This window comes from Balaenoptera borealis (genome assembly GCF_965194805.1).
Source record: "Balaenoptera borealis genome assembly, chromosome: 10".
NCBI classification, from domain to species: domain Eukaryota; kingdom Metazoa; phylum Chordata; class Mammalia; order Artiodactyla; family Balaenopteridae; genus Balaenoptera; species Balaenoptera borealis.
Window position 1 is genome coordinate 108,281,389 of NC_138874.1, and position 24,448 is coordinate 108,305,836.

General features: G+C 42.7%; 2 long non-coding RNA genes across 2 annotated transcripts in view; one reads left to right on the forward strand and one right to left on the reverse strand.

Moving 5' to 3' along the window:
• LOC309635585 overlaps positions 1–24,448 on the reverse strand; it is a 712,727-nt gene that overhangs the window by 540,035 nt on the left and 148,244 nt on the right. The gene's annotated exons all lie outside the window — the stretch shown is intronic.
• Positions 14,627–24,448, forward strand: part of LOC309635580 — a 32,920-nt gene continuing 23,098 nt past the window's right edge. The window contains exon 1 of the long non-coding RNA XR_014248893.1: positions 14,627–19,402. This is a non-coding gene — a long non-coding RNA (uncharacterized lncRNA). The remainder of the gene's footprint in view (positions 19,403–24,448) is intronic.

Consider the following 24,448-nt stretch of genomic DNA (forward strand, 5'->3'; position numbering starts at 1 on the left):
CTCATTCTGAGAGAGAGCTGAAAGAGTCTTCTCTGAACTGCACATGGGGGGTGGGAAAAAAGATGTTCTGATTTAATTCCTACATTATAATGAAAGCGATTGTCTTGTGTGTGTCATTATTTTTCCATTATCTTAATGCCTCGGTTAATGAAGACTTTCAGAGTCCACTCACGCTGCTACGGGAGCTGAGCAGTTAGATTCGATCCTCGTCCCTGTGGTTACAGATGCAGCCTTACTGCAGACGTGGTTGTCTTCCTCACATCAAAGTTGCGTCAGTGCTACTACCATCGATTGGACTGCAGATGCCAGCCTCAGAGGTCAAAGCGATTTCCATTTCACCCACGTGGGCTCCCCGCCCCCATTTCTCTTCCACTTGTAATATCACTGCAGGGGCAGCCCATTTGGAAGTCCTCGCTGTGCGGATGATGGCAGATTGATGGCTCTGGGGTACCATGGGCACTCAGGGTGCTAGACCTTTCGTGCATGACACCGACCACGGGGACAATACCTCCCTTTGTGTGAGAGGGCACACAATTTTTAATGTGTGGGGATTTTCAGACTTCATCCTTCCCCTACCTATAACAATTTCAGAATTGCCAGCATGGCTTTTTCTGTCCTCACCCCTCTCCCTGATTTCTGAGAGCAGAGAGGGCAAAATCTATGCAGAGCCTCCTAAGAAAAGAGATCAGACAGAACGTACCCCCCAGGTAGCTTCAAGGGGACAGAAAGGATGTGATTGGTCAAATGGGTCATGACTGGGGGACAAACACGTGGTGTTGCAGGAACAGGGCTGCATGCGTGGGGTGAGGGCACTCTTGACGCAGGAGAGTGAGAAAGCCCTGAGCATTTGGGGGTAGCAGAGGAGAGAAGGACACAGACAAGTTATAAAAAGTTGTGGATTTTGCCACTTTGCCATGAGTGGTTGAGAGAGACCTAAACAAGCTCAAATCCCCTACAAGGCTGCAGTTCTTCCTCTGAAACTGGGCCACATGGGACCTAGTTTTATGAACAGAACGTCTTGTTTGTTGAACACTCAGTGCCCATCTATCATCCTGGCACTGGGACTAATTAGACGAGGTGAGAACACACAATTATAGGCTTTCAGAGGATGAAGGCACGTGAGCGATAATCTAGTTTAACCTCCCATTACAGGAAATACAGGAGGACAGGAAACCTCCTGCTGCCCCCTAGCCTAACCTCCGCTGGGAGGGCTCCAAGAACGAGAACCTCAGGTCCAACTGACAACCCCCTTAATGCTCGTAAAGGTCATGCCTCGGAGTCCAAAGGCGTGGCCTGCAGACATTCATGAGTGCTCAACTCTTGCTCCCTGAGTCTCAGGTCCTTCTTCTGGAAAAAGGTCACAACAGTACCTGGCTCAGAGTGTCTGTGAAAGGACTAAATGACGTGATGGATTTGGATGTGCTTCAGAAAGAACAATGCAGACTCTAATTATGAGTACAGCCTCTCGACCCTGTGCCCTTGGATTGAGTAGATGTGTTAAAATAAGTCCTGCTGACATGCTAATACCCAACTATGTTTAATTGATTTTGAGAAAGCATTTTCAAAAGTCCATCTACAACAGGAGGAGAGAGAACCTTAGGAACGCAATACTATTCCAATCAAAATCATTCCACTTATAGATAACCAACAAGGACCCACTATATAGCACAGGGAACTCTACTCAGTATTCTGTAATACCTATAGGGGAAAAGAATCTGAAAAAGAATGGATATATGTATATGTATAACTGAATCACTTTGCTGTACACCTGAAACTAATACAACACTGTAACTCAACTATACTCCAATATAAAATAAAAATTAAATTTAAAAAATCATTCCATTTATAGTACATTTTAGTAGCTACTTTACATATCCTTTTATTTAATGATCCTGGTACCTAAGTAAGAATATATCATAGGAATTAAGAGTCTTGGAAAACCTGACAGTAAAAATAGAAAAAAAAAGATTGCAAGAAAAACATTCTAAATAATTACTTAAGAGTGGAGCAGTTAGAGATGAGTTTATTTTTCTTCTTTCTGCATATTAAATTTTTCTACAATGAAGTTACAATATCTTGGGTAATACATAATTTTGTTATGAGAATTCTGAGGACAATTTAAGTACTAGCTTTGTGTGTGCTTTTATGTTAATTTTTCACCTTTACTGCCTTAGCGCCTTTAGCTTCAAAGCAAGGGAATTCAAATAGGTGTTACGGAAGGGCCTTTCTTAGAACAACCCTATTATTTTAGAAGGTGAAAATTTCACTTACAAGCAATAGATTGTCACCCACTCCAAAAAGCTTTTACCTTCCCAGCCAGATGATTTTCTGTAGAAAAATCACACATTTTGTGAACAACTATATGCATCTTGCCTCAGAAATAATAAACAAAAAAGTGACAGATAGATGTTTTGAGTTTTAGAAATTTGGAGCGAATAGAAGAGCTCTCAAATTGTGACTTTGGCCATGAGCAGGTGGGTGTTATTATCCAGCACATTTATGCCTCGTTTATCGAGTGAAAATTGGCAACTTTACAGATGAGTTATCCTCCTTTGAGCCCATCCCCTTTCTGGTGGGTAAGACTGAGTGCTTTTTTGTCCCAAGGTAGCTGCGGTTGCTTGAGCCTGACTGAACAGTCCAGTAAGCCATTATGCAGACTGAGACACAGTTGCCAAGCACTGAAGTGCCTCGTCATTTGCATACCGCATAAATATCAAACTACATCTCATGTGCAAAAATAAATTAAAAGAACGACAGGTGCTACTGGGTCTAATTTTCAAATATAATTTAAATAAAATAGAACATTCACTACACACTTGAAGAATTTAAAGAAAATCTCTGTTAATCCTTAGAGTGTTGGGTTTTCGTTGGGTGATGTGATTAAAAAAACAGTACTTGGGACCAGACAGATCAACACGCTAGCTCTTAGGCTAAGTACTTACCACCAATGAGTTTCAGTTAGCTTATCTGTAAAATGGTCAGCAAGTAGGTTCCTTTCTCCTTCCTTGGATAACCTTAGGTATTTTTAATTTGGTGGTATGGTTTATAAAATCTTAGAAAATACTTTCTATATTTCACACATTTCTATATTTTCTTTCAGACATTTTCTGGCTTACGTGATAGCAGCGCATCTCCATCTTTAGCTGGGCTCCTTGCCTGGTGGGGAAAGGAATCAGGAAGAGATGCTAGGCTTTCTCACCACTGTGGTTACTAATTTGCTGAAGCATTTAAATTCATAGCAGATCCCAGGTCCAAATCCTCTGATTCAATAAAGGGATAAGGGTGTTTATTTTCTACCACTAGTTAGGTATGCTATTTTGTTTCTTCTTTGAAAATGAAGCTAATTCTTGTATGTGTATATAACCCACATCTTACACAGAATTTTCATACATGCACACACGGAGCTGTGCTGCAAGATTTAATATATTGTCCCTAGCGAGCGGATAGGGAGAAAGATATATAGGCATTTGCAAAAATATTCTTAGAGTGTATTGGGGTAGAGGGGCAGAAATATGATGCCACCACTCAAGCCCTCATAAATGACAGTGTCCAGCACCAATGCTGTCTGTTGCCTCCCTAGTCGCCAGCCCCCACTGTATTTTCTTGCTGGTGGATCAATGATAAACTGAGGCTGAATATGCCAGAAACTCACTTTCCAGCTGCTCTTGATCCACTGGCAGTCATGGGACCTAATTTGGTCCAGAGACTTCAGAGGAAATATACTGAGAATCTTCTTGGAAAGATTTCCCTCCCCGAGAGATACAGGATGAAGCTTCACCCTACTCTTACTTCTGGACTTTTGGACTCAGAAAAGAGCAGAGGCATCACCTCAGACACCCCTGAGTTGCTGAACAAATCCCCCAAATCAGCTCCTTTTGGATTTCTTACGATGTAGGGGGAGAAAGCCCTTGCTGCTTAAACTGCATTTAGTCTGCTTTCAGGTACTCTATTCCTTGAAGTCAGAAATATCTCCCTAGGGCCCTCTCCTATCTCCCACTCTTGCTCTGGCCTTCCTGCTTCTTATCCTTGGTCCTGGGGTAATCTCCAGCACATACAAGTAGACTGCCAAGAAAAATGGTAAAAAGTTGACTTTTTCTCCATCTCCCCAGATGCACTGCTCCCAGTGACCTGACAAAGTACATGAGGGCTGGAAATCAAATTCCCTTAGGAGCCCCCAGGGGTGGGGCAAGGGAGGGAACAGAAGAGGAATGTCTTAACCAAGTCAGTGAGGCTTCAGGGCAGAGCAAGAAGGAATGGTCGAAAGAGGTGTGTTGACGAGGAAGCTATGCCTGGTTCCTTGAAGGAGCTGTGAGGCACCAGAGCTGCCCCTGGACCCTCAGCAGGAACTGTGTCATGAGCCGTGAGCTGCAGTCACTCCAACCATGGAGGTAGCCTCTACAGAGTATGGCTGAGTTGTCTGAACCCTGAGACACTGTAGCAGAGAGAAATGCTACAGGGGCTGTCCTGAGACTCCGGAGGCAGCCGCGGGGAGCCAGCATCACAGCAGGGAGAAGCAGGTCTGCAGCCTTGGCCTTGATAAATGATGCTCTGTGGGGCCCCACTGGAACACTGCAGAGGCTCCACGCAGGACCCAGCTAGAGGGAACCGCTGAGATGCCGGCTGGGGGACCCCGCGGCTTTCATGCCCGCAGCTCTCCACATTTCCCTTTCAAGATTTGTCCCGACATCTGTACGTAGAGAAGGAACTTATTTCTCTGTTTTAGTCACCCCTCACTGTGGAAGGAAAATAGCTTTTTCTTACTGGGAGACCAGGCGAGAGGGAAGCCGTAAAATCTAGAGCTGGTCCAGCTGTAAAGGACCAAGATTCCAGTCCAGACTTCAGAGCAGCACAGGCTGCCTGGTCAGAGATGTTTCCCCTGCATTGATCAGCAGGTGGACATTGGTCCCGCAAATCACAGACTGGCTACTTTTGCCAAGAAGTGAAACTCTTCAGATCATGCGCATCAGAGCAGGATGCTTAATTGGTGAATATTGGCAATCACAAGTTTTCTGAAAGGCTTGGAACAGCTTGCAGACGCTAGTAAATTATAGTATCTCCAATTCTTTGTGCTTAAGTGTATCTACCCAGCACAAAATGAAGTGGAAATTTGGCAAGAGAGAATCAAACTGATCACAAACCAGTTGGTCTCACTAACTTGTCTATAGATGTTTCTGATGTCAAATGATGGCTAAGTCTCCATAGAGCTGTGCCCTTGTAAACATCACAGTATTAAGGATGAAAACAGCCAACGTTACTGAATGTGCCAGGAACTGATAATTGGTGGCATTTAATCCTCACTACCTTGTGCAGTAGGTATTTACTATCTGTGTGGCTTTGGATGAATTTCTTAATCCCTCCAAGGTGGTCCTGGCTCAAAGACGATCTGTCAGATGCCAGGGCTTGGGTCTGAGACAACCATTCTGTCCTGTTACCTCTGAACCGCCCCTGGGAAACCCCACCTTTCACTTACAGATCCCTACACAGTCTCCCCCATGACAGGTGACCTTTATGAAGGTGGCTGATTGATAGACTGCATCATTCTGGTGACTTGAGAGGGCAACTGCAGACTCATTAAAAGTCAGCAAGTTCATGGAAGCTGGAGCTCCTGAAAGGTCACCAGCGGTGATGCAATATCAAAGCATCCACCTAGTGTGGCTCAGCCCCAGAGCCCAGCACCACACTGCTGCTCCCACCACTCTCTCTGCCTCTCTAGTGCAAGTCAGACTAGAATTATGTTAGCCAAATAAAATAGGGAGTTACTGATTAAATATCCCAACAACATTTTAGTATGTGTGTATTCCATGGTGCGATAGCATAAAGTGATTTACATAATATAAATGAGACAAAGGGAATATCATTACTTTTATGAGCACAGCAATTCTTTATGGCCATCCCATCACTGGGGAGATTTATGCTTTAAGGTCTAATCTATACTTTATAACTCAATAAAGCCATGTAAATTAAGCCTGTATCACAAAGCTTTTTTTTTTTTTGCAGATACCAATCTTCACGGCTGGCCATAAATTAGATTCTGGTAAATGGTACACTTAAAATCCACATCAGAGATCTTCCCAAAAAGGAAAATTGGATAAAAGAATAAAATAATCAATGGTGAATACTTTTCATAAGTAAATCAGGATACCCAAAGGCCTAATGTGCACCATTTGGTCCTCACTGGGGCAACATTTTCAAGCCAGCAAAAGAACATAAGAGAATCTCCAAAATAACCCTGGAATCAAACCTCACTTTCTAGGCTTTCTAAGCTCTTAATTACTTTTTAAGAGGAGCTCTGTGTGTGTGTGTGTGTGTGTGTCTGTGTGTGTGTGTTGGCGAAGATAAAGTGAATACTCCAGGCTATTAGGGTAGAAAATTTTTTTTAATGAATTTCATTTTCTTTTTTGTGCTGCCTTGGAGAAAACAGCCACGTAAATTAAACATTTTGAAGATCCAAGTACCTTAAAAAAAAAAAACAACAAACCTTTAAAAGAGCCTGCAAGACCAAATTTTAGTAACTCAATAATTTGGGATAGCTCTTCTACATTTGAACACCACAAGCCAACAATTTATTATAAAATTTCGCAGGCTGTCAGCAATATAAAAGTTGAGAAAGCATGTTAAAAACACACATGTGCACCCAAAACCTTAAAAAAAAACCCACTTTATTTTGCCTTTCCTTTTGGTTGAATATCATTAATATGATTTTATTTTATTTAAGATAAAAATATGAAAATACCATTTACTAAGCAAGGGAATGATCTGTTCTAAATCATTAGTAATTATAAAGAGTACACATATTTCATTATGCAAGACTGGCTATAAATTTGTTTTTCAGCCCATCCATTAATGAGAAGTATTGACTGCACATATTAGCAGCTGTGTTCAACAAATGATTCATATTTAAAAACTCATTTTCACTTCTCAGAAGCACTTTGGAAGTGACTGCTTTGTTTATGCTGGAAACTGTTGCTGGTTTGTGGCTCTTGAGTGTTTCAGACAGACTCACCAGGCTGAGCGGGCATATGGAACCATGTGTTAGGTGCGCTTGAAGGATTCCAGATTTTCTCCCAATCAGGCAATAAAAAAGCCACTAGAACCTCCTTTTGCTCTGTATCAGTAGAAGTAGAATGGAAACCAGAACTCAGCCATTATGGGCTGATTATATATACCCCCCACCCAATTCATTTGTTGAAGCCCTAACCCCCAGTACCTCAGCATGTCATTGTATTGGGAGATACGGTCTTTAAAGAGTTAATTAAGTTAAAATGAAGCCATTACGGTGGGCTCTGCTCTAATCCTACTGGTGCTTTTATGAGAAGAGATTAAGACACGGACACACACACACACACAGGAAAGACCGCAGTGAGAAGGCAGCTGTCTACAAGTCAAAGAGAGAGGCCTCAGGAGAAACCAAACCTGCCAACACCTTGATCTTAAATTTCCAGCCTCCAGAACTATGAGACAATAAATTTTTTTGGTTTAGGTCACCCAATCTGTGCTGTTTTATTCTTCCCCTTGGCAAACTAAAACATCAGCTAGATCTTGAGTTAAGCTGATGATTCTCAAAACGTGGTGAGAATGTCAGTGTCAGCTATGTCCCCATCACCCTAATGGAGAGCCATCTTCTGTGAGTAATGATTTCACCGAGAATGTTCCTTAATATTTTGAGAGGTGATATGGGACCCAGGTTATTATAGCAACTTGTTAAGCACTTGATTAATAATGATAGCAGTAATCATCACCAGCACTTACTGGGAGTTTATTATGTCCCAGGCTCTGTACTGCACACACCATGTGCATTATCTGATCACCATCACCACAATCGTATTAAGCAGATTTTATTGTTATTGTTATTCCAGTTTTATAGACAAGGCTTGTATCTTGCCCATGGTTCCATAACCAGAAACCCAGACTTAGACATAGGTAGCTCAACTCAGGGGTTTATGTTCTTAATTTTTAAGTTTTATATTCACTGGTAATGTCAGTGACCTTAAAATGCAAGTCTGAAAATGAAGTGACACTCCTATTTTTTCCTCCAAATGAATTTCTGTTATGATGGGGAAATCCATCCTCTTCTGAGAAGACATTCTCCTGTCCACACCACCTCCTCCACGAAGCCTTCCAGACCCACCCCAGCCCTAAGGACTCTGTTGTGCTTCTCCACTCCCACATTGTTTATTGTCTCTCTGACCTTATTGATTATATTCTCATGAGACCCTGTCATATTTTACCAACTTTTATTCGAGACATGGGTGTGGGTATTATGTAACAGGCACTCACTGTGACTTTCACTTCTTTTTTTAAAAAATTTATCTATTTTATTTATTTTATTTTTTGTCTACATTGGGTCTTCGCTGCTGCGCGTGGGCTTTTCTCTGGTTGCGGCGAGCGGGGTCTACTCTTCGTTGCAGTGTGTGGGCTTCTCATTGCGGTGGCTTCTCTTGTTGTGGAGCACAGGCTCTAGGTGCGCGGGCTTCAGTAGTTGTGGCACACAGGCTCAGTAGTTGTGGCGCACGGACTTAGTTACTCCGCGGTATGTGGGATCTTCCCGGACTAGGGCTCAAACCCGTGTCCCCTGCATTGGCAGGCAGATTCTTAACCACTGCACCACCAGGGAAGCCCGTGACTTTCACTTCTTCATACAAGATAGGGTGGGGCAACAAGCTGGCTTGTCTGCAAATGACCACAGGAACTCACCTGGGGTTGGCTCAATAATGAGCCAGCTGGACCAGGAGTTCCCCATTTCTCTGGTGGGGGAAGGAGTCTGGGCAGCCTGCAAAGAGCTGGCATCTCAGTCCAGAGTGCCTGGGCCCCACCGTAAGCTTGTCCCTCACTGGCAAGGCTGCTCTCATACTGGTTCTGTTCGAAGGGAGCCATCTTGCATGTCAGTTGGGCAAATCACGTTTCTCATACATGCCAGCTAGATTGGCTGCCTAGAGTTTTGCATTGAGAGACCTATAGGTCTGGGCTGGGATCCATGAAAAAGAGTATCCAGGATCAACTAGAAGCATTTTTTAGGCCTTCACCCCACTCTTGGGGGATGAGATGTTGGAATCGTTGTTTTAAAAGCTGCCCAAGCGATTCTAACGTCCAGGCAGGAGACTGGCTGGAGACCAGGAGAGAAGCACCTCCACTCCCCTCCCCCTAGAGGTAACACCTGGGGTGAACCGGGTGAACGGGTTGGTTTTGTGAAGCGCTGGCCACACAGTGGGTTGTCAGTAATGTCAGTTCCCATCGCCCTTCTTTGTATAGCCCACCCCAGTACTCTGCTGGACTTGAAAGAGGGCTCAGTAACTACTGCTGGTTGATGGAAGTGTCAGCCCAAGTAAAAGGGAAGAGCTGCACCACAAGAGACCGACAGAGGGCCCTCACGAGTAGAGTGGTCAACTTGTCCCAGTTTTAAAACTGAACGTTTTAAAGCCAAATCCGGCCTCTATACCCCAACACTGAATTAAATCTGAGACAGGAGTTTTGGGTGAAGTAGAAAAGAATAGCTTTATTGCTTTGCCAGGCAAACGGGGCCACAGCAGGCTAATGCCCTCAAAACTGTGTGTCCTGACCTGGAGGGCGTAGTGAGGAGTTTTGTAGTAATGGTTCAAAGAGGGCGTGATCGGCTCGTGGGCATTCCTCTGATTGGTTGGTTGGTGGTGAGGTAAGTGAGAGTCAGCATGATAAACCTTCCGGTTCCAAGGGGTCTGAGAAACCAGACCGGTTGGCACCTGGAGGGCGTTTCAGTATCTGCAAAACAGCTCAAAGGTACCGTGATGTGTATCCCTTGAGGGGGAACCAGGACCCTGCCCCAGGGCTGCACTATTGTTTCTTGACTGTTCCTCCCTTGTCTCTGCTTCCCCTCCCTTCCCTAATTAGCAACTGTTTGAACCTGCCCTTTGGAGCTCAGGGAAGGTCTTGGAAGCTGAATGAAGCCTATTTCCTGTAATAAAGAAATGCGGGACACAGAAGGGCTTTTGTGCCCAGGAGCCCCACAGGGTCCTGGTCTGTTTCAAAAGTCCCACGTCCACTCAACCTCAGGGAAACCCGGTGGCTGGTCACTCCGCTGGAAGAACAGATGAGGTTTCTGCAGCATCTGTACCTCCCTACCTAGAGCGCTGAGATTCAACACTGGCAGCCCTTGAACTTCTCCCTGCGGGCAGTCCGAGCTGGGAGGGGGCTGTCCGCTTTTCTGGTTGACACCTCACTGTGACCTTGAGTGTCCACCAGAGGGGAAGATGAGTCATGCCTCCAGCAGCAGGAGAGGTTAGACACGGCAGCAACAGCTACAATAGGTAACAAGCCCCGGGAAAACCACCACTGAGTTCTAAATAGTAAATGTAACTTGTACACATGAGACTGCCTGATTGTAGGTGCATCTTCTCTCTGGCCAAGAGGTTTGGTTTTGTTGTGTTTCAGCGAGGAGCTTTCACTGGAGTCATCCAAACCTCTTCTGACCCCCTGCTTGGGGGCATGCCTCCAAATGCCAGTTTTCAGACAAGATCAGCTATTTTCTCTCATGGGAAAGAATTTCAAGAGAGAATTTGACCAGCTATTTCTGGGACGACTGGGGAAATCTGAATATATAGATGGACTCTAGGATGACATTCATTTTGTCAGCTATAATTATGGTGGTATGGTTAGATGGGAAAAGGTCCTTATTTTTTAGAAGGATGTACTGAAATGTTTAAGGGTAATACATCATATTGTCTGTAGTTTACAATAATCCAGCAAAAAATGATAAAGTAAATATAAAAGCAAAAGTATTCCAAATCATAGCAATTGAGGCATTGTGTATAGAAGAAGTGGGTCCTCCCCACCTCTATATGGTGAGATAGGATGATGACAGTTCATAAGGATAAACTTGGATCATGAAGCAATGGTTCATGTTTGGCCTATTTACTATTACAGGATAGGAAAGTGTGTAATTTTTAATTTTCCAAATCTTTTGTCCAAAAAGGGGCTTAAACATCAAAAATTTTACAATTTTTCAGAACCCAAACCTGTAGAAAGCCTGGCCTAGTGCACAGGATACATTTTAGGGATCACAGACTTGGGCGCTGGCAGGGAGCTGGGACCCCAGCACCACCATTCACTAGCTGTGTGACCTTGAGCAGGTCACGGAACCACATGGAGACGCAGGCTTCCCCTCCGTGAAATGGGATTAATAATGCCTTCCTCACAAGGCTGTGATGGGGAGCACATCCAACACTAGGGAAAAGGAGCTTTGCTGAGACACGTTAGATAATCAATAAATGGAATAGCCTCTTATGTGGAAGGAGGAAGGAAATTTGATTTTTTTTGTACAAAAAATCCAAAGAGCCCCACAGAGAGACCTGACTACCAAGTTTAGTACTAACCTTCCCTGCCCGTGGGCTAGATGTATTGACATGTTGAAACTAATAGTCTTGGAAACGCAAAGCTGTCTGGGAACTATATGTCATAAGAAATAGCTCTGTGACATTTACTTTATAAAAATGATTTTTAAAGGAAAATCAATATAAGCAGGTTTCTGTTTTTAGTTAGTCCAACCTGTATTTATATATAAAGCAAATTAAACTTAATAGAAGTTGGAATTCATGTTTATCCCATTTTCAACCTTTAGCCTAATAAAAATGACTCCATTTTTCAAACAGAAACTATGGGCCAAGCATCACTAGATGTGATTAATTTTCATCTTTATCACAACCTAGTGAAGTAGATATTATTGTCGAATTATCCCCCATGTAACCGAAGTAATGGATATCAGAGGTGAAGTCTCATGCCCAGAGGTCGTAGCTGGAAAGGCAACACAGCCTTTGACGAGAAGCAATGCAGACTTGCCGTGACCTAACTCGGTCCCCCTCCCAGCCCCACTGCCTACAACCCATAACACAGGAACATGGACTCAAGTGCTCCTGGTCCCAGTGTCTTCCAGGTAACATGAGTGTGATGGTGGGAACAAGCCCATTGGATCCTGAGGATTAAATGAGATAATACACTAATATGTGCAAAGCATTTAGAAGAGTTCTAGCATATAGCCGATGTTATGTGACATGGGTTAGCTTATTTAATAGGTTCAGGCTGGCCAGCTGACCTTTTACACTGCCTCACTAGTGGATAAACTCACCTCTCACCGCTTGCCAGATGTCATTATCAAGAGAGGGCTGGAGATGGGCTTCTGGCCCCAAAGATAATTTCTCAGCCCCAGCATGCCCTTGGATTGGTTTCATCAAAGCTTCCTCTGCAGGACAGGTGGTCAAGATCCACTGTGTTCTTCCTGTTGCCCTTTAGAAGTGCTGTCTGGCTATAAGGATGCCAAATCCATAAAGCTGGTCAGGGCAGGAGTTCAAAATATCTGTGTGTGAAGGGGGAATTTCTGTGGCTGAGAATATCGTGAAAGATAGAGTTTAGCCAGAAACTCCTGAGGATAAACCAGGTTATAAACCACTTACATTGTAGATACATAAATAAACATCAATTCCCTCCCACATACATTCCCGCCATGCCGCGATGGGTGGACTTCAGTTGGCCTAGGGTTGGAGTGTTTTTCAAAATGTTTTTGTGTTTGTTCCCCAGCACAAGGATTTCAGGCTGGATTTGAATGTAAGGTGTGAGAGCGGTTGTGCATTGCAACGTCACAAAACACAGAGGAAACGATTCAAAGAAACAACAAGAGAGAATGGTTCCTAAAGTAAAAAGAGCGGTTTCTACTAACCACAGATGTAAGAACAAACAGTTCATTCATTCATTCATTCACTTGCGCATCTGTTCATTCAACAAATGTTTCTGGGCTTCTACATTGAGCCAAGCTGTGTGTGGGGATGGAAGGTAGATGGATGAGCAAGACTCGGTCCCTGCACTTGGGGAAGGGCGTGATGGGATGGACCAGTGATCATGCATGACCTTGGGTGGCCGTCACCTCCGTGTCCTGGACCTGCTTTCAGCTCTGCGTGGATGGAGTTGGGGCCTAACATCATCCCACCCGCAGGGCTGGTAGTTTCATCCCCCTTAGAGCTGGTGAGCCAGTCTGAGACCTTCTTGAGTGTAGAGACTGTCACGCCCACTGTCACCCCCGCTCCTGACGCTCTGCAGCGCTCCCGCCCAGCTCCTTCTTACTGGAAAACACTCTGGGGAACGGCAAGACAGGCCACTCCTAGCAATTCACTTTCTTTCTCATTCGTATTCTCTCTCTCTTCCTCCTTTTCTCCCTCTAAAGAATGAATTATATATCCCATAAGCACATATAGTTAATTAAAGAAAATTAAATCTAATGTACCCTCTGCCCATCATGTTAATGCTTATTTACTCTCTGTGCTCATCCTTTGCTATTAATACTCTAACTGATTATAACTTATACCATGAAGAAGAGGGTAGAACTATTAGTTACAACTGATAAGGGAAATAAGTACCCTTTTACCGAGCTTGAAATGCAATCACGTGATAAGCATTCATTGTGCACCTGCTACATGCCCTGACTCAGTACTAGAAAGGACCCAGATCAAACATAGGCACGTCCTCTTGTCCCGCTGGCCAAGCGTCTGGCCAGCAGCCCCAGGACAAGCAATTAACTAGCACGCAATCCAAACAAGCCCCCCCAGCGCTCACCTCATTCATCCTTTGTGTCCCGAGTCAGCCCCTTGAGCCATCTCACCCTCTGCTTTCTAATCAGTCCCTGATCCAAAGCACACATTGTGACACAGCTGTGTCAACGTGGCTGTTTTGTTTGGGGGGATGTTTTATAACATGGTTACATCGGTGATCCTGTCCAAATCTAAAATCAGCATTATGCACAGTAAACATTTCCAATCTTTATTTCTTCTCCATTTCCCCATCCTCACCCCCTTCATTAGGGGATAGTTTATTCTTTTATTTTTTTTTTTCTTCTCCTGTATTGTCTAAACTGGAGTCTGTTCTTTTATCTACTGGTGTTTTCTAAAAATCTATTCAAATAGAATTAGTCTCCATGGATATGTTTCCTGCTTTGGAGAGTCATTATAAAGTAGGTTAATGCTATTAAATATAATTTATGTAGTTTCTGTGTACTGAGAGGATGATTGGAAATTTATTTGAGGCCTGCCTCTGCAATTTGGAGAGAAGAGTCAACGTTCATTTAGATGAGACTGAAGGGTGAGTCGTGTGCCGAGACAGGGTGAGGGTCGAGTCCAGCTGTTCCTGTCTCATTGGAGGGGTAGGTCGGGATGATTTTTATTTTAGGAATTCTGAATTTGTAGGAATGGTGGAAATTCTGGCACTTATTGAGGTATGGCCTTGACCAAGTCCTTAACTTCTCAGAGCCTCTGTTTTCTTATCTGTAAAATGGGCATGACAGTACCTACTGAAACTGGGAGACTTTAGGAGAGCATGAACCCCAAGATCTTTTAAACCTTAATGGAAGAGCCTGAAAAGAAATTGGACTGAATTTAGCTCAGTCTTGCCTCACCTGGGTTAAGAGGTGTCCCACCTGTGGGATCATGTGAGGCTGCACAACTTAGAAACAGAGTGTGCCTGGTATGGGACTATTTCAAGGGTCTCTTGTGCAGGCTGGAGGATTCGTCCGCACCCCTGCAGGGCTTGAGGCTCCCACTGTCAGTCATTTTAAGAAGAGGTTGGTCCAGGAAATGAAGACTCAGGAGAGGAGGCTTAGACACAGCTGAAAAAGGGAAGTGAAAACCAACTTTTCACCTCCATCAATCCGGGGAATGTCTGGAGCTCCCAGGTGGTCGGGAGCCTGGGTATGCCCTGCAGAGGCAGGCTGGGTGACTAGTTCTGCTCTGCGCCATATTTCTCTTTCATTTTCCCCCAACCTTCAGCGATGTCACTTGCCTGGTTGAACTGAGGAGTTTAGCTGTGAGGGAGAACAGGAAACAGTTTTTCACAGGAACAAAGTAGGAGAAGTATAGAAAAGAATAAATGCAGAGTATAATTATCACCATAGTAATGACTATTATATTGATTTTCATATTTTTCTGACTGTGTAGATAAAAGTTTTAATTCAGTCTAGCAATTTGAAAGGTTAGACAGTACACATCGGTGATGGATAGGAAAGAGTGCAGGTACATAAGGTCATTTAACTACTAAAGATTGTTTAATTTCAAGACATCTATTGTTTAGAGTGGAATAATTGCTTTGCTCTCCCTTCTTTGTCTTTTCATCTCAATTCTCACGATAAGCGCTTCAGTGAGCGTCATCGAACTCTGTCAGCAGATCCTCTGAGATGCTGCAAGACGATGGTGTTTGTTCAGAGATAGCAGCAAACAGTTATAATCTCATTTCATTCAAATGATGTTATTATTGCAAGACGTAGCACCAGCAACCCAAACTGTCTCTGACAGTCTCATATTTCTACTGTTTAAGAAACAGCTGTCAAAAAGATCTGGGTGAGCTGAGCAACTGCCAAATTATGGGGAGATTATATTTTTAATCAATCACTTGCCTAAATTCGTGAAAGCTAATATTTGGTATTATTAGCTTATGTCTGGATAATAATGGTATTATTATCCAGACATAATACCATTTAGAAACCCTTCTTTCTTCACAATTCATCTAGTAATTTTTATGATTTTTCTTCCTATGCTATGGCAAAACAAATATATTAAAAAAAAGATGCACTTTAAATATAAAGATTCAGATAGGCCAAAAGATGAAGGATGGACAAAGACATATCATGCAAAGCATGAGCACAGAAAAGCTGGTGTGGCTATATTAAGACCAGTCAAAATAAATTTCAAGGCAAGGACCATGAGCAGAGATAAAGAGGAGCATTTCATAGTGATAAGAGGGTCAACTCATCAGGACACATGATATATACGGAAATATCTAGATATCTAGGTATCTAGAAAATCTTCCAATACCTGGAAATTAAACAACATACCTCTATACGGTGTATAGGTAAAGAAGAAATCATAAGCAATAAGAAAATATTTGCACTGAAAGCTGATAATAAAAACACGACATATCAAAAATTCAACGATTCCAGTAAAGCACTGACTTAAAAGAAATGTATAGTTTTAAATCTCAGATGATTGATTTAAAATCTTCTTCTTTTTGAACATAAGTTTCCACGTTATGGGACTAGAAAAATGTGAGTGAATTAAACTCAAATATATAGAAAGGAGGACAGAAATAAAGATAAGAGCAGCAATTGAAGAAATAGAAAATAGATCAATAAGAGAGAATATTAACAAGGACAATAGTCAATTCTTTGAAGAAATTGGTAACATTGATTATCCCTTAGCAACACTGATTTTCTCAGTTGGGGGCTGATCGCAGTATCTGAGCCAATATGAGCCATATAGAATGTGGGATGTAGGAATTTGACCTTATGTAACTGGGGGAGCTGGTTAAACAGTCCACGTGAAGTAATGCTTCAGTGACTGAAGCCTACAGGGGCCTCTGTCAGGAATGAAAAGGGGACATTAAGTGGGAGAAACCAGGACAAGCAAGGAGGACCAGCTGGAATGCAGGAGCGCAAACTAGAACCTGCATTCATCTTCACCATTGCTAAGCATCCACCTTCAATGTCTCAAGTGACCGACCCGCTGGTGCACTTGGGCCGGGATTTGAAGAAGCTGAAGGAGGAGATCCAGCAGGATCTGGAGCACCTGCAGGCTTGTCTGCTGTCCCCACCCATCAGGTGAGCCTACAGAGAAGCAATAACGAGCAGGAGCTGAACAGTGCCTGCCCGCCTATGAGCTGGGTGCCGCTTCCTTCTGCCTTCCAAATCTCATGTTAATTTCTCCTGGGCCCAACCATGACCCGGAAAAAAAGCAGAGAAGGAAATCCTGGGAAACGTAGTTTTGCTTGGGCAGTTTGACACAGTCCATACCCTCAATGACTGACAAAACAAAGAGAGAAAATACAAATTACCAATATCAAGATTGAAAGAGGGGACATCACTACAGAATTTATAGACACTTAAAAAAACAAGCTCAGCCTATTTGTTGCTCACCCTCGATGTTTCCTAATTGTGTGTGCTCCCTGGAGAAAGGTTTACGTTAAGAAAGGAAAAGACATCAAATTATCTATCCTACTCACTTCCTTGATGAGTAAAATATTTCAATGTATTAAAGCAAAAACAGATACAACAGATCAATTAGAGCATCAGGATTTACTCTGCAAAAGAATTCTTCAGGTTGCAGAACTTGGACATGTTTCGTGGAAGATCATTATTTCATTGACAAGCTCAAGGGCAAGAACAATGAAAGTTAAAATCATTAGTCACCGCACATTAAAGATCGGTGAGAAAGAGGATAACATTTCTGAAATGAAAATTGATATGCCCCTAATACTTTCAAGAAGAATTGCATACAACCTTAAGACCCATTTATTGCCCCAAACGGGCATCTCTGTATGCACTCCAGCTCCTTTGTTTCCTTATAGTATCGGTTCTTTGCCATTCCTAGTCAGGAATGTATGACTTGACATTTTTCACTATGCAGAGCTTTCTGTGAACAGTGATCATGAGAAAGGGGCCCATGAATTAGGTTTCTGCTTTCTCTGCCTTTCCAGAGAGAAGAGAGGCTGCAGAGAATGGCTTTGCCAGAAATATAGCAGAGATTATAATATTATAATATACCATTATAATATTATTTGTTGTACAACTTAGCACATGCTGGAAGGTCATAATGAGAAGGGTAAACAAAGGCTTGGTCAATGAGCTACCACTCACAACTCAATGACCTACCCATTTGCCTGTATCTCTACAGCCAGAGAGGAAATGTATCTGATCAACTAATTCACACAGGGAAATAGAGATGCCTTCTCAGAGTTTTTACCTTTTTCAAAAGATAACTGGTGAAATCAACCACAGTACGAATTGTGACGAGGAGATTTCAGGCACTGGGGAGGCTGGGTTGAGAGAGACTTGGGGGCTGTGGGGAGAATTTTCAGACTCTGTTTGAATCCTTACTGTCTCCTTCCAGATTTCCTTCACTGTTTAGTGAGTCTATCGAGTGTCAACTATCTCATAGGTGGGTGGGTTAATGCCTGTCCTGACTGGAAGCTTGATATCCTTAGCACCCTGACTGACTGTGTTTTAATCATTTCCAACAAAACCATTGTTTCTGACCTCAGATAGACTTGAGATGCTAGTTAGTAGCGTGACTGTGTCGGCTGCCACATTTCACGTCTTTGGGCAGAACTTAAGATGTGGCCTTGTTCAAACAGAAAGTGCCCAAAACCTCTCCAGAGGAAAGAGCTTCCCTGTAGCCACTGAGTTGTAAAGTCATCACCCGGAGAAGAATATTTAACACGGATCAGAAGACGCCTGAGAGGACCTTGAAGGAGGGGAGAGTTAAATGAGAAAGGAGGTTGTGCAAACACTCTACCGAAGATGCAGCCAGCGTGATTTGATGAGCCTTCTCTTCCTCCTAGAGTTAATTACAACTTTAAAGCCTGGCAGCTGGATTTTATATTGCAACTTTCCTCAATTAAATCGACATTTTTTTGGTCTTACTTCACGTCATCCCACTAATTGGTTTCAGCATCTACTTGTGCCAATTGCCGCCATGATCGCGTTTTAAAAAATAAAAAGGCTGTTCTCCTAAAAGAAAATTAAAAATGTAAATGTATCTTATCTCATATTTTGTCTTCATTTTCTCAGGAGATAGGAGCCAGAAGAGAGGGGGAAATAATTAGTCAGCAAAATCCAGCAATTCTCACGCTGGAATTAAACGTTAGCAGTGTGATGGAGAGCATGATCAAGCTGGGACACTTCCAGGGCCCTGGGCTCCTTCTTATTCAGCCAGTGCCTGTTGAGCACCTACCATGTGCTAGACCCTGTTCTAGACACTTCGGAATCTAAGCAAGTTCAGCAGAGTGTCCATGAGAGCAGCCCCCAACTTCCACTTCCCAAAGATGGAAGAACCATCATTCACACTCAAGACTCTGTACTTCTGGCAACGTTTTCACAGACACTTGAAATCATGGCAACATCAAGTGAACGGGTGTTTGCTGCTGTGCTTTTTCAGTAAATGCTGGTGCAGCTACTGTACTACCTACTGACGTTAGAAAGGCCTGTAAGCCCACTGTGCGCAAAGGAGTGCAGCCAAAGGCTCTTAAGAAAGGGATTTGAAATGGCCGAGACCGCTGGTTTTCGACCGGGATTGCAGGAGCCCTAGAGGCTCAAGGGGATGCCTCCAGGCCACTAGGGGGAGCTGTGCAGCAGGAGGTGGACAGACTGCAAAGCTCCAGTTCCCACCCCTCCCTCAGCCAGAGGGCGTCCCTTTCGTTTGTCTTACAGGTCAGTCTCCTCTGGGAGGTTTGATGTATGGAGACGGGTCCGTATCTTTGAAAGTAATTGAAAACCACTAGCCTACACCCTGCTCCAGCACTCAAGAGCCTTGCTGATGAAGTATTCTCTTTGGAACCAAAAGAGTTTGAAATAGTAAAGGTTTTGATGAATGACAAAGTAAGACCTAGATTGTGGTCGACACAGGTATGTTGGTTTCTTTTGTTCCGGGTCTGGTGGCCCTTCTCAGCTGCGGAGGGTTGTGCAGAGGGAAAGCTTTCCAGCAATAGGAGAAGGGCATTCTCTCCTTGCCTGTGGTTCTTCACACCCCTGCCCCCTCACCCCGCCCCCCCACCCGAGCATCTCATGCCAGGAAGCCGGGCCAGCATAACCTACCCCGAGATGCTTCCGGACACTCAAGTCCACATTTCCATGCAGGTCTGCATAGTGTAAGCTAAGCTTAACTTACTTAAAAATAGACGCTATGGTTGGATAACGCACTGTTTTTATTGCTGCCATAAACCAGGATTCAGTGAATGGAGCACTTAACCATTATTCTTCTTGCTCGTTCTTTTTCTCAACCCATGAAACAGTCAAGGATACTTTCAGGGAAAAGTTAATAACAATATGCATCTAATGGGTACTGCAAAATGTTTGCTTTATGGTGATGGATAAAGCCATTTTGGAGCAGTTCCTGCGTAGCCAGGATTCCTGGGTGTCTGTCAGGGTAGAGTCTAGAGGTGAAGCCACCCAACCCTCCAACAGAAGCATGGGCCTATACAGAAATTAGAAACAAAGCTGCCCTTTATTGAATATCTAGCCTAAGTCAGGACTTCTGTAAATGGCATCTCTCATTCTCAAAACAACCTTTTATGTTAGGTAGTCTCATTTTACAGATAGGAAACTGAGGCTCAGTGAAGTTATAGCCAAGCCACTGAGCTTTCAAATCAAGATCCGCCTGACCTAATCTCTTCCCATTTCCCATGCTACAACTCAGTTTGCACACCTCCAGTGACAGGGAGCTCACTGCCTTACCCGCAACACAGCCCTGTGCTGGACGGCACTGACAAATAAGAAGCACTTTGCGTTGAAATGAATTGCTTTATTCTCCCTTTCCTATTTATGCCTCTTTACCCAGAGCCTTACCTCCTTTTTCCCCAATCATAAATGATTGTTGTGTTTCCAATTATAAAGGAAAATTGGTAGAGTGATCAAATTTGCAGAGTAATCAGATTGATGTGAGTCAAACACATTTATTTATTATGCAACCAAAGATGCCATCCCTGGCTTGTTTTCTCCATCCTTAGTCCTAAGATCTCTGACAGGAACATCACTAGAAGAAAACATGGTCTATAGCTAAGATGGATGAAACTGCAATTTGTATTGATTTTGGTAAGACAACCAGTTAATTACATCTTTAATTACCTGGTCCCAGGGGTTATGTTTGTATTAACTAGATTTTTGTTTTTCTCTCTTTTGGGACACTTTCTCAACTGATTTCTCTTGATTATACAAGGATCAATAGATAAATGTGCTTCTAACTAACTTTCATTGCCTATATCGTTGACAGCAGTGGTTCTCAACCAAGGATGACTTTGTCCCAGCGAATATTTGGCAATGCCTAGAGACATTTTTGGTTGTCACAACTAGGGAGGGGGGGAGGGTACACTGTTAGCGTCTAGTGGGTAGAGACCAGGGATGCTGCTATATCCTACAGTGCTGAGGAAAGCCTTCCCCTCCCGCCACAGAGAAGGATTTCCCTCCATGTCAGTAGTGCTGAGGTTGAGAAACCCCAATCTACAACAATACCAAAAGAATACAAATAGTAAAGGGGAAAAAAGGGTTACTGATTTCACAGTAGAGAAAATAATTTAGAATTATGACTTAACGTTGGTGCCCACCATAATATCAAGAATCAGTTGGAATGAATAATAATGCGTCATGACTTAGTTAAAGACCACAACTTGAAACAGAGTTATCAATACCCAATGGAAACATTCCTAGCCCTCCTCCTTCAATTTTAGAAGTTGTTGAACAAAAACCAGTCATACCATGTTTCTGGGAGGCAGATAGCTTAATCCTCAGATGTCTTGAAGACAAGTGGAACAACAAATTCAAGGATAAGATGGAGTCTTGGAATTCACAGGACAACAATGGAAGGAGACTTGACTTTTAAACCTGAAGACAAGTGAAGGAGCCACCCACCACCAATGAGCTTTGGCAGGTCATTTAAGCCTCAGGCTTCTTCCCCAAACTTAAAATGAAAATAATGGAAGAATATCTGAGGTGAGACATTAAAGTGATTATATCAAATAAAACAGGCCAGCCCCCTGTTAAGTATAAAATGCTATCTGTGGAAAGTTTTACAAGGAGATCTATTATTATAAGTGAAAATAGGCACTTTCAAACAGCCCAAAGAAATTGACCAATAATGTTTAAATTCTTAATAACAAGCCCTGAAATAGTTATGCCCCAGTCAGTTCAATCCAAGATTTAGTCATTTTTTCCAAGTCAAACACAATTATGTGAATTAAGTGCTTTTAATAATATCCTGAAATTAGGTTACAGCATTGCACCTGGAGCTTTCTCTATTACCAACAGAATAGCATTGCTTTGAGAAGCAGAAATGGCTGAATGAGTTCTGAAATGAGACTAGAAAGAATGAAAATAAATATGAGGGAAAAAGAAAAATGTATGAAACAGTCTTTCAATTAAGTAAAACCAAACAGAAGAAACAAATCATATAGGTCAGAATCTGGGGTAGAGAGTACTCTTCATTTATGGTCTGACATTAAACAACTTTTTCATGTTTCAAAAGGACAGCAACATGCCTTTACTAGATTGAAGCCTGTATCGAATAATTAGAGTAGACATAGAAGGACGATTAAAAAAAAAAAAAGATAAGCACAATGTCCTAAAGAATACGTTTGATAAATAATTTGATTTATTTTTCTGATTTACATGGAAACAAGATCACCTAGAACTGCATCCCTCTGTAAAACTATGTTAAAAACATATATATATACATATATATGTATATATATATGTTTTAGGAGCAAAGGACCTCTTTGCATTTGTAAGGAGATGTACTTGAAGAATTGAATACAGTGCTGGTCCAAGACTGATTTTCTATATTGAGTAAAATGAAATTCAGGGGGAAATTACACCAAAGTAATCTCAAAAGCACAAATCTGATTTACTCACTTCCTGCATCACAACAAATGCAAAAGCACAGCTTCCCCCCAAAGCAAAAGTCCACCCCCTGCCCCATTCTGGCCTAACCCTGCTCCCCACCTGCTTTCTGATGGTCTATAGCTGCTCTTATACAAAACTCTTTCACTGAACTGAGCTTGCTGTGGTTCTGTGCTTTCCTCTCTCTTGACGGCTGCCCTTGCATCTTTCCTCTAGATGCCCAGCAAGGCCAGTTGCTTTAAGCATCCCTGAAACACCACTTGAAGCCACTGGCTGAACCCCAGGCTGGACAACAGCCACTGCTCCAGCCCCCAGCCCACCTGAGTCCCCTCTCAGAAATGGACTTGCTCAAACTGAACACAGGTCCTGGGCCGCCCACGTGCTGCCATGCGGTGTCTTCCACCAAAACTAAACAGATAACGTTTTGCCATGTATGTTTGGCCTCCAGACTCTCTCAGAAATAAAACATTGCAAACACAGCTAAATCCCAACTGCACCTCTCATTTCCCCCCCCCACATTATTCCTTAAAGGTGTCCACCATTCTAAAGCTGATATGAATTATTGCCATTAATGTATTTTACCATCCATGCAATAGCATATACGCTACTAGACTGCATATTTTTAAACATTTAGACAAATAGTATAACACTGTTCCTTTAGTTTGCTGTTTGCTTTTTTTCATTCAACATCATGTCTTAGAAATGTACTCACTTTGATTCCATGTAGATCTAGCTCAAACTTCCATTTAACTAACAGACCTCAGATTATTTATCAGTTCCTATACTGTTGGGTGGTTTCCACTTATATCCTATGAAATAACAGAGCTGCAGTGACCAAAGTGTGCATATCAGTTGTGTGCAAATGTGAGTTTCTCTGGAGGAGAACGTACTAGAGGTACCATATTGCTCTCTGGAGTGGTCACTTCACCGATCAGCACACCCACCACCTTTGGGACAGAGCACCCATTTCTATACATCTTTGACAACACTTGGTTTGAACGGGCTTATTAATTGTCCTAAACTGATGCACGTCATGGTATCTCATTGCTGTTTCATGTTTAAATTTGATTATTTATGTGAGAGGGTGAGAATATTTTCATATATTTATTGACCATGAAGGTTTTCTCCTCTGGGAAAACTTGCCTTTTCATTTTATTTTCCCTGTCTTTCTATTGGGTTTGCTTTTTAAATGTTTTATTTATTTATTTTTTAATAAACGTATTTATTTATTTATTGTTTATATATTTATTTATTTTTGGCTGCGTTGGGTCTTTGTTGCTGTGCGTGGGCTTTCTCTAGTTGCGGCGAGCGGGGGCTACTCTTCGTTGTAGTGCACGGGCTTCTCATTGCCGTGGTTTCTCTTGTTGCGGAGCACGGGCTCTAGGTGCTTGGGCTCCAGTAGTTGTGGCTTGCGGGCTCAGTAGTTGTGGCTCACGGGCTCTAGAGCGCAGGCTCAGCAGTTGTGGTGCACAGGCTTAGTTGCTCCGCAGCATGTGGGATCTTCCTGGACCAGGGATTGAACCCAGGTCCCCTGCATTGGCAGGTGGTTTCTTAACCACTGCACCACCAGGGAAATCCCTGGGTTTGTCTTTTTTAAATAAGAATTCCTTACATATTCTAATAACTGACATTTTGTCAATTACTTGGATTACAAAATCTGTTCTTATCTTTACATGCTTTTTCCTGCTTCTTGTCATGAAAGTTTATTGTCTTAATTAAACGGCTTGATGAAACTTTTTATTTGTGACTCATGCAGTTTTTCTGTCATTAAAAAAATCTGTCCCTTCTCCACTGTCATAATGATATTTGCTTGTGTTTTCTCCCAAAAGTTTTATAGTTTTGTTTTTGACATGTGTGTCTTTTACACAACGGAAATTAATTTTTAATATGGTAGGAAATGACCTAATGTTATCTTTTTCCAAAATAAAGAGATCTCATTATCCCAGGATCACTATGTGTGGCTGTTAGCATAACCAGTGCCTTCTCGGGCCGTCGCAGTTTCTCCTCTTTCTGCTGACCCTACCCAGGACTTTATGGTGCGTTAAACCACTTCTCTGTCGT